Raw genomic sequence first — 13,892 nt, 5'->3', positions numbered from 1 at the left:
GCCAAGCAGAAAGTCCGTACCTGTATGATATGTTGTCAGTTCAATCCAGGTAAAAGTGTCCCGGTGGAACAAGGGGGATTCCAACCTCCTGACCACCCTTTTGAAGTCCTCCAGATGGATTATATTCAGATGGAGCGATCTCGAGGTTTCAAGTATGTCCTCGTAGTTGTATGCGCTTTGTCCAGGTGGACAGAAGCATATCCAGTTCCAGATTACACAGCTGCGACCACTGCCAGGCAGTTGGTTCGTGAGTTCTTTACCCGCTATGGACTCCCTAGGGTCGTATATTCAGATAACGGCCAGCCATTCTCATCCGAACTCATGAAACATGTTTCCCTTCTGTTAGGGTACCAGTGGAAGTTCCATTGTGTACGCCATCCTGAAGCAGCCGGTCTCGTAGAGAGACATAATCAGACTTTGAAAATCCGCATTGCTAAAGTATGTAGAGAAAAAGGTGTAGACTGGTTAGTTGCCCTGCCAGTTGCTCTATTCTATATGAGAATGGTTGCACATTCCAGATCAGGTCTGTCCCCGTATGAGGTCGTATTCGGCCGCCCTCCAAACATGTGGGGTACACCTAGACCCCGTAGTATTACAGATGTTTCCAGTAATATGCTGACAGATTACCTAGCTTCCTTGATGTCTGCCCTACACTCTTGTCGTTCACAGGTTGCCGCTGCATTTCCAGACAACACCGAGGTGAAACCGCATGAAGTCGTTCCTGGAGAACATGTATTAGTCCGCAATTTTGATCGTTCAAGTCCGCTGGAGCCCCGGTGGAAGGAGCCTCGAATGGTGTTGTTGACAACAAGGACCGCCGTGAAACTAGAAGGCAGGAAGGGGTGGGTCCACCTCAGCCATATTAAAAAATTCCATGGATTACGAGAAAAGACATTTGTTAAGGACTGCCTTATTCCTAAAGATTGCCTAAAAACAGACTCTGAACTCAAGCCTCCCCTGTTAGAGAAAACTCCGCAACAGGAGTATAAAGATAAACTCAGGTCTAGTAAAATAAGTCAGCCAGTTTAATTGTCTAAGTCCCTCTCGGGTGAAACGGTTAGACAGGTTCCTGACATGTATAAGACAGACCCACACAGTGAGAGGGTTAGTCAAAACTCTAAAAGATGTATTATCGTTCTACTTTTCTTGTTATATTTGAGTCTTATGGTTACCTGCACAAGTTATGCTTTACATTTATGTTTTCCAATTTCACATGTACATATGTTTTCTAATGCTACAGTAGAGCACACATTTAGTGATCTACCTCCTCACGAGCTATCCTATCGTCTTGCTATGCGAAATAACACATTCATCCGAATGTTACACTATTCACATCAGACCAGCAATGCCACTAATTGTTGGGTGTGTGGTCGACTCCCCCCTTTCCAGACACCGAAGGGAGTTCTGCCACTCTTTCCTTATCCGTTTTCACATAATGGTTCGTGTGGAGCATGGTCCACGTTAACGTCATCGTCTAATGATATGTCCTTTCTGAATCGAACATGTTTTCCAGACAAGCAAGGTCTTACCCATAGAACAGGGTTAGATCTAGAAAATGAAGTGTATGATTTAGGTAATTGTTCCTCGAATTTCATGGTTCTGAATGTTCAGTCCAATACTACTCCAGATTTGCCTGCTATTTCAGTACTGCCAGTCAAAGGCGAATTATGTATCAGAAAGAATGGTTCCGCACATGTAGGACATAGTGATTGTACTACTACTGTCGAGTATAGTGACAGTGGGAAATCTATTTTCAAAGCCTCACGTCATTCTTATTTTGTTTGTGGTCAGACCGCATATGTTCGTCTGCCCCTCGATTGGGATGGAACATGTTATATTGCCTTCCTACTGCCACCAGTTTTTCTAGCCCCATCTGATTATCACAGAAACACACATCTAGTACACGTCAGACATAGAAGGGAGATCGAGTCCCCAATTGTCGATCAAACTGAAACTACTCTAGAACAATATCAAGACTTCAATAAAGGTTTCTTCTTCTTTATAGGACCTATCCAGAATAGTAAGTTAATACGTAGGTTAACCAGAACCCTTGAAGCAGTAGTGAATGAGACTACTTCTGCTCTAGGTAACTTAACCGAAGAGCAATCTGCTATGCGTTTTGTCGTGCTCCAAAATCGTCTCGTTCTTGACGTCATACTGGCCGATAGAGGAGGAGCATGTAGAGTCATCGGATCTAGTTGCTGCATTTTCATTCCTAATAACGCGCCGTCTGTTTATTCAGCTATAACCAGACTCCATAAAATTGCCCATCAGTTACACCAGAATCCAGGCACCTGGACATGGTCCGGTTGGCTCTGGAGTATCATATCTGCCTGGGGATGGAAAGTATTGTCATTCCTAGGTATTGCAGTAATGATCATATTCAGTTGCTGCCTCTGTTTACAATGTGGCCCTGCGATTTGCGGCATGTGTGCTACCTCTTGTATTCCTAGTCCTAAATCCCGTTCCAAGACAATTCGAGACGAGCAAATGATGCTATATGAACAGATAGATGGTATCATGAATATTGATGTTTCCTGATGGAAACGTAGGGCACAAGGAGGGAATGTGGAAAAGTAAATTTTGCCATGTCATATGTGCCTACGTGTTCCCCATATTATGCTATATGTGCATGATCGATATGCATGTATCCCCCTATGATCGATTAAAGACGCAATTATAGTTGTGTCCATCTCTAGTATGCCAGTTTCCAGTTCTCGTGAAAACAACGAGTATTAGGCCTATGTTGCCACATTTTACAGTGTGCACGTTAATTCATTGAATTGTCCCCGTTTCTAGGCCTCAAAAGGGGCCCGGACACCAGATTCAGCTCCTGTCTCCTGAACCCTCTCCGAGGAGCGATACAGCCCCCACCTGTATCCCTGACCCTTCACTTACTTCCTGCTTCACAGTGCCCGGCCCGGCCTGGCTCTGCCTGCCAGTCTGCCAAGAGTATGTTATGCTTCTAGTTATCAGTCCAGCCCTCCTTCTCTGCATTCCTAAGCTACTGAATCGCATCAATAGTTTCCGTCATGGTCTAGCCTTTATGTCTCCATGTAAGAGAAATACTGTATTAATATTCATGGAATATTCCTAGCACACGCAATACATGTAGAATTATGCACGCACCAGTCTTAGTGCCAAGTAGCCTCTGCCCTGATAACTTTTGGATTCTATCAATATGTACTCCAAACACTAGATACTAGATATGCTATAGGTACAAGTCGTTCTGACACTGTAGACTTTAGTCTCCTCTTCTAGCGCAGAAGTCATAGCCCCCCAGTTCTCCCTGGTAACACGTCATTGCCCATTTGCGCGCACCACTAGGTTAAAGGTCCCGGCCGCTCAGGTAGCCCCCTCCATGTTTCCGCCCCGTTTATGACACTTCTGTTACGTTTACATCACATGTCTATGTATACGCCCTGTACACGCCTTCTTGTTACATCATTTTGCCCTTATCTTTCGCGACTGCTACGAGAAACGCCTACTGCTACGCCTACTGTATTGAATGTAATGTATTTGTTTTAGTATATATATATATTGTGTACTGTTACTGAAAGCTGCGATCCTGCCATTTTCCCCTGCCCCCGGCAGCTGCCATCCGTTTATTCCCATGCAGGCTGTCCTGTTCCTGTCCTTTATGCCTGATTAAAGCCTGTAGACTCAAGATACCTCGAATCCTGTCTCTTATTTATTGAGCTATCTGTTTTATTCATTGTATTCAAAAATAGTACCGGTAATTAATTATTTATTTACCACAGACCGCGGCTGCCAACTACATATGCAATTGTTAAAGAGCAGTAACAGTATTTGACATGACCTGGAGGCATTTTGTTACAATTGTGCTCTAGACAGACCTCATAAAGACACTCTACAATGTTAGAACCACATCTATACAGCTATAAAATATACACTGTGGTCTGTGAGAGATGATGTGTTAAAGTGTTTAAATCCTTGGCACTTTTGAAGAATTAGATAGGCCCCACCTCTAGAAAGAGGTCTAAAAATGAGGATAGGAATGAAAATGGTTCTTGAGTAGATGGGAAAAGGAAGCTCGCTGAAGAACAGGCTTTACTTACCTACAGCCGCCACACGCATCATGCGCCACTCATGGTCACCCGGCCCAGAGCAGGTTCTGGGTTGTTGAACAAGGTAGTGTGTCAGACTCTCGAGGACAAAAATATTGTCTTACAAGACTAAAGTATTATCAAGGTAAGTGTATGTAAGTATACCTTAACTATTCATAAGTCCATATCTACATACCTTGAGGGTATATATATCATAAAGGTACAAATATGTGGAATAACGCATAGTAAACCTATTCTCACCTACATATACTTACCTTATGAATGTTTTGATAGTCAATATTTAGGTCAGAATATTTTTGCAGGATGAAATTTCATCTCTGATTATCTGATCCTGTATCACCGAATCGACATATGGGGTGTGCACAGGTGTTCCACAAGATGGCCCAGGATCATTCACATATTAACTATGTAGCATATGAGGTAATTCACATTAGTCAGTGGCCATGTCACTTATTTGCTACTTCAATCAATCAACCAATCATCTCGGACATGTAGAGCATGGCTTATCACCGCAAGTGTATCCAGGCGCTGGGATCTTGATCGATCAGTCGAAAACCCAGATCTTGAGTCCCTTTCTGAACTCTGGGAGAGAGGAGGATGTTAAGAGGTGTAGGGGAAGATCGTTCGAGGACTTTTTAGTGAGGTAGGAGAAGTAACGTCCTCCACTGTTGCTTTGGAGGTTGTGGGGCGTGTGAGCGAGGGCGAGGGTGGCGGAGCGCAGGTGTCTACTTCAACATACCTCCAGGTAGCCCATAGCATTAATTATGAGATGTTTGGTGGTGATGAGCGGAAGCTGGTGTCTGCAGGAAAAGTGAACAAATGGCGGCCTCTGTTCTTTGCCACAGCACAGATGATGCATCCGCCTATTGAACCCAGCTGTGGAAGGCGCATGCTGTGCAGTATTGTGCTAGCCTACATCTGGATGGATTGACCAAGAAGTACTGGTGGGCCTTTTAGAGATCTGCCCCATCTCAGTCAGGGCCGGACTGGCTACCGGGCAGTTTGGAATGCTGCCTTAGCTGGGGGCTAATTTCGTTGGTGGGGACCTGCGTGTACTAAACGAAATTCGTTTTGTTTTCATTATTTCGAAGTACACGTAGGTCTCCTTTTACGAAATCAGCCCCCACTGCAGTAAAATCTTCTAGCAGCTCGGCAGCATTCAAACTGCCCGGTAGCCAGTCCGGCCCTGATCTCAGTGTGTGGAGACCACGTCACCCTACCACTTTGAAGAGCATACATATTTCCACCAGTTACACAACTGGATAGAAATGGCTGTGCAGGTGGGAAGTTGGGAACATTGTCTTCTCTGAGCTTTTTCCCACTGAATGCGATTGCTTTATGTAACCCCTCTCCACCATTGATTACGGCCAGTGAATACATTTACTGTCTGTCAGCCGAAATGTTTTAGTAGTTTGGCTTTTGGACTTTAATCTTTGACTTGGGGGGATATTTACTAAGATTTTGCGCTGTGTTTGTGTCACAAACGTCTTGATTGCCAAATTAACTTTCCGTTTAGCGTTGGAATTAACATAAAAGTAATGCACCAGAACGCCCCCCCCCTGCACAGGAACGCCTACATGTGGCCCAGGGCATTACAACGTGACGCATCTCCCAGATGCGTCACGTTGTAAGTACCCCCGCACCATGGAGCAGGATTTGCGCCGCTGCTGCGTCACAAAAGTGACGCAACGGCGGCGTAAATGAGGCGCAAGGGGCTTGTAAATCTGCCCCTTTGTACTTTAAGAGAGGCAGTCAGAAAAGAGAGTTTAATGGTTGGCAATGTAAAATACTCTATTACCGTTCATCTATCAGACAGTTGTGTCTGACTCCGCCAACTGGGATGGAGCCGCGCCAATATGATTCATGTGAAGTCGCTGGATTTTAAAATGAACCAAAACAAATTTCGAGAGTAAGAAACAAAATGCAAAGATAAGAATCCACGCGTTTCCCACTGGTGTGTCTGCACGCTGCCTTCATTTCCCCAGACGGGTGTCGGATTTGAGTCTGTTTTACAATTATTTGACCTGGCTGCAGTTTGAAGGGGGGTGCAAACCTATGAACCCCATCTGCCCCGGGTAGCTTCCCTCTGCTGTACCTCATTTCCGGTTTTGGAAGAGTTGGGGGACGAAGATAAGACCCTTCTTCTCAAGCAGATCATTTGAGGCGCTGACCTAATGTGTAACATGATGGTGATAACATGATTAAAGTTTTATTCAAACAATTCCAATCCCCAGAAATAGACGCATTCTGAGGGGAATGCGATGCTTCTGCTGAAATGAAATACTAAAATGAACAGTTGAAAGCGTCAGTTTATTATCGGGGTGACACTAGGATATGTGAGGAGGGTTTAATGCTGAACAGGCCAATCGCGGGGTGACTTGTGTCTGTCTTTAACTTCCTGCTGCTTCGTCTCTGCACCTAAATATATCTCTTATCCCGGGGTCCCTGTGTAGCAACAGTATAAGGCAAAGGAGCAGTGGCGGTTTGCAAAGGGAGTGTGGCGGGGTGGGGAGGGACAGGGTGGGGGGTAGTGGAGTCAGACATACGACGGCAAGGAGTAAAGTAAGTAAATAAATTAAAACTATTTAACTTGCGCTCCCTGAGGGCCTGATATAGAGTTTGGCGGACGGGTTACTCTGTTACATACGTGGTGGCTACACTGTATTATGAGCCCCCTATTTTATAAAGTGATCGTAATACAGCAGATGGGGTATCCCCATCACATTTGAGAAGGAGTAACCCCCTTCGCCAAACTCGAAATGAGGCCGTGTGTTTTGTTCAGTAATCCCAAATTCCTAAGTAGTCATGCTTAATTAGAGCAGGTGGATGCCAACAGCACTTATGTTTGAGGACCGGAACTCATTTTTCTGCATCAAACATTTCCCGTGCGCAAGAGAGGGAAAAACGCACAAATTGGAAAGTGGAAGGAACAGAAAAACTGTCACAAAGGGAGAAAGCAGGAACCCGCAAGAGTGAGATAAAGGGGCAGGGAGTGGCTGGGAGTGGATTAAAGAGGCCGGATTTAAGACTACGAGCCTTAGTACTCAGCACAGTCGTGTAGTTGCACTTGCACGCTTTCATTTACAAATAAATCACTATGGGTATCCATTTGCTAAGTGGCGGCAAAGGGACAGGTTGTGATTTACAGAGAAACCTCACTCTTAGTTGAGGCCCTTTGGAAACATTGAGAAGTGGGGAACCACTTCACCCGTGTGTAGATCTGCCATTCAATTTGGACAAGGATGGTCTGGTCTCCCGGGCAGAGGGTAGGGGATAAACTCTCTGTTTGCCTTTAGCCATCGCTGAGGTCAGGCCTAAAGTTTCATTGTAATTATCCCTTACCTTGAAAAAGGAGCCACCACTAGAGAAGTGCAACTGGGGCCTTGATCTCAGCCCTCGTGTTAAGGTACTCCACCACCTTTAGGACACTGACGTTCTCTTCTTCTTCCCTCAAGAGACAAGGATACCAACCCTCTGGAGGAGCCGCTCTTTCTTCAGGCTCTCAAGAACAAGAAGAAACCTCGGCAGACCTTCAAACAACCTAGTGTGGGTGCAAAGTGGGCGTGGAAAGTCTGTCCCCTAGACTTTAGCCACTGCTGAACATTACATCAGTAGTGTGCCACTATCATTTTTAACAGAGATTAGTGGACTCACTGATTAAAATTAATTTTGAGTACCACTACATCCCATTTTATCATTTCCAGCCTCCACATTGCACCCACCGTTTCGACGCTCATCTACACCACAAGGCCCTATACCCGCACCTCACTTTACGGCATCAGGAATAAAAGATCTTCGACAAAGAGCCCCTCATAGGGCACCCGTCAGGCATTGCAGCGCCGACCTGACGAGGAGCACACCCTATAATTAAGCACGACACCCTGCCAGGTGTGGGAAGGCCCTAGTTCCTAAAGTGGGAGACACCTTCTCCCCATTTTTGGACATTAATCTACCCCGACCAGCCCTCTGCTTTTCTTGTTTCCTTTCTACATTCTCAAGGAACTGCATACCTTTGTTGTGCATTCCCAGGTCTAACAGTAATGGTAAATCTGTGAATGCATCAAAATCTATGGGTGTTGCATGGCAACACCCATGCAACGCCTATAGAAAGCCTCCCTGGTGCAGAGTAACCCGGCAATTTGTGCTGCATTGCGTTCCTTCAGATTAATCAGGCGACTCGGGCCATGCAATGTGGCAATGCGGGGCTTGATAAATCACATTTTGGGTTTGTGCCGCGCATGCACCACCTTGCCTGGTCAGGGCTGTTTCTATGATTTGCGAGGCCCTGTGCCAAAAGTGAATACGCGAGGCCCCTCTAATTTACTTAAGTGACCCTATTCAGAGACACCGCGGGAGGCCCATTGTACAGGATTTTTGCACCCCCACAGTTTTAACTTTCAGCCCACAAGCAATTCTCACACCTCCAGCCTGATAGGTGTAACAATTGCTTGTGGGCTATGAGTTAACACTGTGGGGGTGCTAAAATCCTGTACAATGGGCCTCCCGTGGTGTCTCTGAATAGGTCTCTTTGCAATTGGGACAAGGGGAAGCGTCTCCCTCTAGGAATCTCAGGTCGGCCGATAAGAACCTGCTTATAGTGCCACGGTTTAGTAAGGCTAGATGGGGAGGTCGTGCCTTTTCCCTGGTCGCCGCCAAACTTTGGAACTCCCTTCCTTATGATCTTTCCAGCCTTTCTTCTCATTTGTTGTTTCGAAGGGCCCTGAAGACTTGGGGCCAGGTTCATCAAACCAAAATCCGCTCGCAAAGGGCCAGATTCTGAGAATCTGGCCCTTTGCGAGCGGTATTTTTGCTTTTGGATGCATCGTCCCAAATGCAAAAATCGCAATTTTAGAAATCGCTACATTGCGATTATATGCATTAAAGGAATCTCAATTAGAGATTCCTTAAATACAATGCATGAACCATTTCAAAATTGCGAATTCGCAATCTGGGGCCTCTATTTACCGCGAAGTCTGACTACGTGGTAAATAGCAAAAACTTAGAAAAAAGCACTTTAGTGCATTTTTCTAAGTTGTATGTTAAACACACACATGGACATGTGTGTGTTCGACACCAGTGTACATTACCATTTCAGGGGTGCAACAGGGTGTCCTTTGAACACCCTGGCATCTTTGAAATTGCTTCCTGATTTGCGATTCGCTAATTGCTAATCGCAAATGAGGAATGACTCCCCATTCATTCCTATGGGCCTTTAGGCCCATAGGAATGAATGGGAAAGCCATTCCTTATTTGCGATTAGCAATTAGCGAATCACAAATAAGGATACAGTAGAAATCGCTAAAAATATTGCGATTTCTACAATTGCTATTTCTACATGCATCCCGTTTTGCCAGTCTTTAATAGCGAATCCTTAAAATTCGCTATTAAGGACTCGCAAAACATGACTTTGATGAATCTGGGGGTTGGTTCTTTACTCAGTCTGTAGCTTAACTTTTTCTGACTCCCACGCTCACAGTCTGCTCTAGCGCCTTGATGCCCTTGGGCTAAGTTTGCGCTTTATGAGATCCAATTTCATTCATTCCCTCCCCTAGGTCTCAAGACACCATCACTGAGGCCCAGGGAGGGGACCCCTCCCACAAACCCTAATTGCAAGGAGACAGGGAAACAACCGGGCACACGATCGGTTCTGGGCCCCATGCTGGTGGGCTGAGTGCGAGGCCCTGGGCAGCTGCCCACACTGCCCATGCCTAGGGACGGCCCTGTCCTGTGCCTGGTGCAAAAGCGACGCAACCCCTTGAAAATTGTGCCCTCACGTTGGAGGAAGGAGAACTGCTCCATAGTCTCAGATTCCATTGGTGAACTAAAACTGTGTGATCTTTGGCACATTACTTTATTTCCCAATGCTGACTTTTAGTAGCTAGAACCGGATAGACACTGACTGACTTCAGAATGGGGCGTCTCAATTTTTTAGAACTAGAGTTTTGCGTTCAGCCTGTACTTGCCTAGATGTGATTAATTTGGCGCTGCTGTACAGATGCGTGAACCTTGCTGAGTGAAATTGCAGCTTCGCGTGCAGATGACGACTACGCATGCAGCCAGTTTCAAACTGCCTGATACAACCCCTATCCTCAGCGCGGAGTTTAGATGCACGCTACATGCCTGACACGTCTCCAGTTAACAAAAACCGTAAAACATGTGAGGGACATGTTTGTGCAAACGTCAAAACAAAACTGCCTCGTCTACTGCACTGGCGCTCAGGTGAATAAAACGCTCTGCATGTGTCGGTTCACGACAGATATATATAATTTTATGGGCAATGCTGCCATCTTTTGGCCATTTTATGTAACATTGAGCAATACACTGTTTAGTCCAATTCTACCGCCTCGTAGTCTCCAATTTACAGTTTGTAAGAAACAGCTGTTCGACCTCTCAGATTTCAGAGTGAGTGACATGCTGCTTACGATGTTCTGCTGATACCCTTGTTCTAAAATATACACATTACGTAAACATAAAGTATGCATAACGGGGAACCTTTTAATATGGTACAATATTACCAATCAGAGCCGTTAGAGACATTTGCCCACATGCATCAAACTGAATTCCATTCGCAAACGGTGCGAATCGCAAAATTCGGCCGTTTGCGAATGCAATTCATAGATTTGGGATGCATTAACCTTTTTTGCATTTTTCGCAATTTAAGAAATCGCAATTTATTTGTGAATTCTTAAGTTGCGATTGCAGTTAAGAAATCGCAATTTTGCGATTTCTTAAATGCAATGCATGATTTTTTTTAAGGTAAAAAATCGCAATTTGGAAGTGGTAAATTAACATGAAGTTAAACTTCATGCTAATTTACGAAAAAACTTTCAAAAATGCACAAAAGTGCATTTTTGAAAGTTTCACATTGGGCATGTGTGTGTGAAAAATGTACTTAAAGTTTAATTTCAGGGGTGCAGGGGGGGTCCTTTGGACCCCCCTGCACCCAGGAAAATGCATTCTCATTTTGCGATTCCTTAATTGCGAATCGCAAAACGAGAATGCCTTCCAATTGATTCCTATGGACCTCTAGGCCCATAGGAATCAATGTAAAGGGATTCCTTATTTGCGATTCGCAAAATAGGGAATGGCAAATAAGGAAAAATAAGGAATCGCAAAATAAATTGAGATTTTTTGATGCATTGCCGTTTGCGATTCCTTAATTGCGATTCCTTAATTTTCGCAATTAAGGAATCGCAAACGGCAACAATGATGCATGATAATCCACGAGGCAGAAAGCCAGGCGGATTGTAAATGTCACCAGAACCCTGAGATGGCAACATAGGGCAATATTACACGTTATTGGTTATGCAACTCTCCATACTTTTTATTTTATTTTGGGGTAGTTATCGTAAAAAAACTGTTTTCTTCAAACTGCAGTTGCCAATTGGCACTGAATGTAACTAGAATATTTACGTTTTACCTTTCATGACTAAATTGTGGATAACAAAAGGGAAATTGGTGAGGATTTTTCTGATTCTGTAGCTGCAGTGGTTACCATATAATTATAGATTTACTGCATTTGCTTAATTTGGATAAAAATAATACTGTCAGCAAATGTGTTGCATTTTTAAATATTTTGGCCAGACAATGTTGTAGCTCTTTAGAGTGCTTTTGGGGATCTGTCTGTCTGTCTGTCGATATGCACCTTCCCAAGGTGCAACCAGAACACAGCAGATGCTGCAATGTGGCTGCTGCTGACCCATTTCCAAGCAATTGTGAATCGTTTTTCTGCCTGTTCAGAGTAAAAAAGCCAGCACTCCGGGAGTAGAATGTGAAGTTTGTGTTTAATCAATAAATCAATAATCATAAAAATTCGTTGATATATAGAAGAGGATGCACCTCATCTGTATCTCAGCCTTTCTCACAGTATAAACAAATGTATGTATACATTGCCTTAAAAAACAAAGGTTACGGTGACGTTATAGTTAGATGTTGAAATAAAGTGAAAACTAATGTTTTAACACCTTCGCTGCTGTGGCTATTCTACCGCAGCGCTAACGGTCGCGGGGGGGGGGGTGCGCGGCTCACCGTTCCATCACGGCTCGCGGGTGAGCTGTGGTTGTGATGGAACGGTTCCGTCACAGCCCCACCCGCTTAATGGAACATGCCGCGCAGGCGCAAAATCAGCGCCGCGCAGGCGCGGCGAGCGGGCCATGACGGAACCGATCCGTCATGAGCACAGCTCACCCACGAGCCGTGACGGAACCGTTCCGTCAATAGCGCCGAAAGAGCTAAAATCAAAACAACACTGAAATTCACCAGTTATGGTTTACTGAACAAACTATAAGTTGTGGCCCCGCCATGCACTACTTATGACCTCTTCTACTACACCACTCAGTTATTGTTAGCATTTCTGTTTATGTTTCGGCTAGCCAATCAAATAGATTGGTCACAAGGTACCAGAGCAGTTCTGTGGAACTCGCATGTCCGATGAGCAAAAAAGCTCCCTCGGCCAATCAGATGGCTCGCTCTCTTTTTTTTTTAAATGTACAGTACTGTGAGAGTCCCAGGTACCAACTGTCCAGCTAATCCTACTTTTTTTTTTAACCCTTTCAAGCCCTCCCTGAGCACCTCTTTTAGTTCAAATTTCTTGAAAATAGCTTAGCATGTTTCAAACAAATTAGCAACTAAGTACTGGGTGCAAAGGTACACATCTCTGGCTCTCTGTGAAACATCAATGAGAATTAGCCGGATAGAAATGTTGAATACAGGACTTTTAGTTAGTCCTCTTAATTCATTGGTCTGTACAATTGTCATTCACATCTAAATTCAGTCCACAATCACTTACAATGGGTCAGCGCACTTCACGGATTGATTTTCTTCTAACATGAGGGACTTTATTTCATTTCCTGATCACATGTGCACTTTTTCTTAAAAAGAAGTTCTCTCAGTTCCAAGACTTTTTTTTTCATTTCCATTATTTACCTTTTTTTAGTCATTATATTTTGACTATGTCTTAATCATACAATAATTTAAAGACAATTGTGTTGTTTCTCTTTGCCAGTAATAATCATATTTTCCTGTGTTCACAAAAAAATGAAATAGTTTCTATAACTGTTTTAAGTAAACCTATCTGCTAAATATCACTCATACTATTCTATTAAAATTATGGTCAATGTTTCGTTTTTTAAAAAAACTTTATTTGCAGGAATGTGGTTGTAATTGTTTTTATCCTTTTGCCTTTGTGGCATATACTTACAATAAGAGACTAAAAAACATGGCGCTACGCCATGAACTATTGGCTTTGCCAATACTTGTTTAAAATGTTTTGACTAGAAGTTTTTTCACTTTAAAGGGTAGACAAATATTGGCATGCTTTTCTACTTTGAAGTTCGCAAACCAAAAGGGAAGGTCTACGAACTGCCAAATGGTTGATGGGAGAGGAGACAGTGTCTGCCAATCAGATTTAATTTTTTTTTTTTAAACTTGTCTTTTAGTCAATATCTCACAGATGGTACTTTACACCTTGTCATGTCAGGTCACGAAGCAAGGAAGAATAATTCACAGATTGCCTTACACATCAGGCAAGTATTGCAGGATAACATTGTTAACTCAATGTTCGCCTTTGCTGGGCTCACTTCAACATGCATGTCACATGTGACAACTTCCATGGATATTGATCACGCACATTAACACATTTAACGAATAAAAAACAAAATAAAATGATAAATACTTGGCAGCAGCAGGCAGCTGTGCAATATTACCTATAGGAGTACTCGAGTAGCAGGGAGGGTACAATTGTATACACGTGCGAACCCCCCTCGTCTCCTAGGGGGCAGGACATCCCCTCAGCTGAGGAGGGTG

The sequence above is a fragment of the Lissotriton helveticus genome, chromosome 5_1 (assembly GCF_964261635.1).
Source record: "Lissotriton helveticus chromosome 5_1, aLisHel1.1, whole genome shotgun sequence".
NCBI classification, from domain to species: domain Eukaryota; kingdom Metazoa; phylum Chordata; class Amphibia; order Caudata; family Salamandridae; genus Lissotriton; species Lissotriton helveticus.
The sequence above is the reverse complement of the archived record's forward strand: the minus strand, read 5'-3'. Positions refer to the sequence as shown.